The sequence below is a fragment of the Delphinapterus leucas genome, chromosome 14, assembly GCF_059928025.1.
Source record: "Delphinapterus leucas isolate spDelLeu-1000000601 "Yukka" chromosome 14, BTC_Dleu_Yukka2, whole genome shotgun sequence".
In the NCBI taxonomy this organism is placed as follows: domain Eukaryota; kingdom Metazoa; phylum Chordata; class Mammalia; order Artiodactyla; family Monodontidae; genus Delphinapterus; species Delphinapterus leucas.
In genome coordinates, this window is record NC_143142.1 from 14,936,096 (window position 1) to 14,939,524 (window position 3,429).

Genomic DNA, 3,429 nt, shown 5'->3' on the forward strand with positions numbered 1-3,429 from the left:
GATATCCTGAACTTCTTCATGGCTCTTGCAAAATTTTAATCATATTTTATGTGATTTTTTGATTCACAGCTCACTCTCCCACTAGACTCTGAGAAACAGGGGAGCAAGAAACATGCTATTTGGGTTAGATAGCCTAGTGCCTGGCTCATGGGCTGGGTCTGGTATTTTTTGGATGGATAGATGGACAGATAGATGAGTGGATAGATGGATGGAGGGATGGGTAGGTAGGAGAAAGGGAGGGAGGGAGGGTACTTGTACAGTTGAATGTACAGGTGAAGGGATGGATGGATGGCTGGATGGTTGGATGGACAGGAGAACAAAAAGTGAGTCACCTCTTTCTGCCGTACTCCCATGCTGCTATAATGGTGCACATGAACATCCTGGCCAGTGCTCTTAAGAGCATCAACAATGCTGAGAAGAAAGAAAAACTCCAAGTTCCTTTAGGTCATGCTCCAGAGTCATTGTCTGGTTTCTAATTGTGATGGTGAAGCATGTCTACATCAGCAAATTTGAAATCACTGATGATCACAGAGCAAGAAAGTCCGTGTGAAACTCACACACAGGTTAAATAAGTGGGATCAGCCTCGGATTTGACGTGTCACTCAAAGATGTGGAAAAGTGGCAGAGTCATCTTTTCCCAACTCACTGTACTGATGACCTCAGCTAGTACCATGGCCTCAAGGAAGCAAGACAGAAACACACAGGAGACAAAATCCTGGGATTCTTCTACTAGGGATGTCATACATACATACAATACATTTTTAAAAGAGTTCATGATGGATTGCTTTTCCTCTGTTGGCTTCCCCACTGGTGTCTGAGTATCTCCCCAGTGGATTGTGAGCTCCTTGAAGGCCAGATTCCTTTCCCCTCCTTGGAATCCCTTTCTCCCAGGATGCCTGGGGAGCAGGGCTTTGTACTTCCAGATGCTCCACAATCTAGTTGAGAGGGGCCATTAGGGCCACGCTGCACCACATCCTCAGGTGGTTGCCATTCATTCGTCGCTGAACAGACACCATGGCAGTATGGTGATGTGGGTGGTGCAAAAGGGTTTGGGATTCAAATCCCAGCTCTGCCACTCACTCCCTGTGGGAACTTGGGCAAGCCACCTAACCCCTTTGAGCTCCAGATTTTTTCTACCTGTAAAATGAGGACAATATTACCTACCCTGCAGGACAACCGTGAAGAGGGGTGAGCATTACGTAAGTGCCTTGGTACACAATAGGCACTCAATAAACGACAATGCTTATGTAATAAACACCAGCCACAGCACACAAAGATGAATAAGACGCAGTCTCTGATCTCACGGATATCTCACTCTAGCAGGGACAGATCCCACTGAAGCTGTTAGTTGTGACACAGGGCGTCACATCAAGGTATGTGCAAAGGAACACAGAGGAAGATGCGATGAGTTCAGAGAAGGTTTCCTGGAGGAGGCGACATTTAGTCAGACCTTAAATAGCATTATACAGTCTGGAGTCTTGGCTTCTTCTTTCCAACTTGCTGCTAAATTTCCACGTGACCTTGAGCCAGTTTCTTCTCTACCCTGAGGTCCAGATCCCCTTCTGTAACGTAAGGTTGTTCAGCATCAGCTCCAAATCTTTTGGGTCACAGCCTCCTTTGAGAAAAATCTGATGAAAGCCACAGCCCTTCTAGAAAAAATGCACAGACATATAAGTTTGCCTGTAAATGGGAGGACAGGGCTCGTGGACCCCTGCAAAGCCATCGGTGAACCCTAGGCTAAAATCCCAGAGCTCAGCCATCCTGTTGGAGCGGTAGCACTGCAGAGCTGGCTCTATACAGAGCCTCTGTCTTTAGCCTGCAGCAGGCAGAAGCAAACAGAATCATGCCCAACCGGGAAAAGGCCCTGGACAGCAGGAGATAGCAGGGGCCCCGGGGTGCAGTGTCGGGGGGAGATCCCTCCAGCTGTCCGGGGAGCCAGAACTCGGTTCTGGGAAAGCTCCCCTGAGCAATCTGCCCCTGACCTTGCCTAGTTTATCACCAGCTGCCCTGGAGAGGAAGAGGAGCGTGGGCTGCTCTGGACAGACTCCCAAACAGGCCGCTGACCTCCGTCTGCCACCCAGGCTGGAGTTCCCGGAAGCATCCTTCATCTTGCCTAATCTAAACACCCGCAGGCCCCGGGTGGTCCATCCCCCTCCAAGATGATGTGCGTTCTCAGTTGCATTCAGCCTGCCAGAGGAGGGAGAGCTGGTCATCCCATTAACACTTGAGCGGCTGCCACCACCTGCCTCCTTTTCCATCCAGCCAACCCTCACCGGGCATTTATCAAGCACCTGTTGTTTGCAGGCATCCCTTAATGAGATGACGGAGGGCCTACCCTTACCTTCCTCCAAGGTCTCTGCCTCCTGGCCTAGGTCCACCCCACCCTCCTGGAGGCAAGATGTTGTTGCCATCACACTTACCTGGAGTGGGTTTGTTGCCTTGGGGAAGTGGGCTCTTGGCTGGCTAATTGGGTACTGGGAGGAGAATCAGTGCTGGGTGCTGTCTGGGCACTGCCCCAAGCTGCGGTGTGATCCTGGGCCTATTTCTTACCCTCTATGGGCCTCAGTTGTCCCATACTTACACTTCAGATTCTGTGATTCCCTCTGCCAGCCCCTCCTCACTCCCCTCCCCCAGAATAGTGGAAGGAGAAAAGAAGCCTACCCTAGGACGCTTTAAGATCTTTCTTTAAACAATCTCTGGATCGTATTCCATTCGTTCAAGAATTTATTGAGCATCTATTCTGTACCAGGCCCTGGACTGGGCAACTAGAATGTAAAGATGACTAAGATTCAAGCAGGCGTTCCAGTGGACACCCCACTCCATGCCTTGCATCCTGCTTGGGTCAGGAGGCCTCGCGGGGTCCCAGGTGGGCCTAGCCGAGGATATGGGGCGCCCGGCGACTCGCGTGTCAGCGCCGCTGGCGCTTAGGGCCGCGATCTGTCTCCTCCCCTTCCTCCTTCTCCGCCCCCTCCCCCTTCCCTCCCCTGAGCACTGCCGAGGCCGCCTCCCACCCGCGGGATCCCGGCTGCCGGCAGCAGGCTCACGCGTCCGTCGGTCGGCGGGGTAGTCTGTAAGCGTGCGGAAAGCCCAGCGCCCCGGCGCGCGGCCTGGGAGGCAAAGGGCACGGAGGGGGGACAGCGGCTCCCTCCCACTCCGGGGGGAGCCCAGGAGGCGGCGGTGCTGAAGCGTGAACCGGAGAACGAGGCAGAGCAGAGGAGAGGCGGTGAGAGCGCGGGGCGCTTAGGGACCCCACCCCCGGCTCCTTTGGGAGGCCCGCGCGCGCTCTGGGGAGGTCTGGGCTGGGGAAGGAGGGCTGTTCCCCCAGGGAGGGAGGCATAGACGATCCAGCTCCCGGCTTCGCCTCCTCGGTGACGCGACCCCCGAGGGGCCCTGGGCCGAGCCTGCAGCGCCGCGCATCCTGGCACATCC

General features: G+C 54.1%; 1 pseudogene; it reads left to right on the plus strand.

Moving 5' to 3' along the window:
• Positions 1-205: 205 nt before the first annotated feature.
• LOC149747559 (small ribosomal subunit protein uS8 pseudogene) lies at positions 206-786 on the plus strand (annotated as a pseudogene).
• Positions 787-3,429: the final 2,643 nt, after the last annotated feature.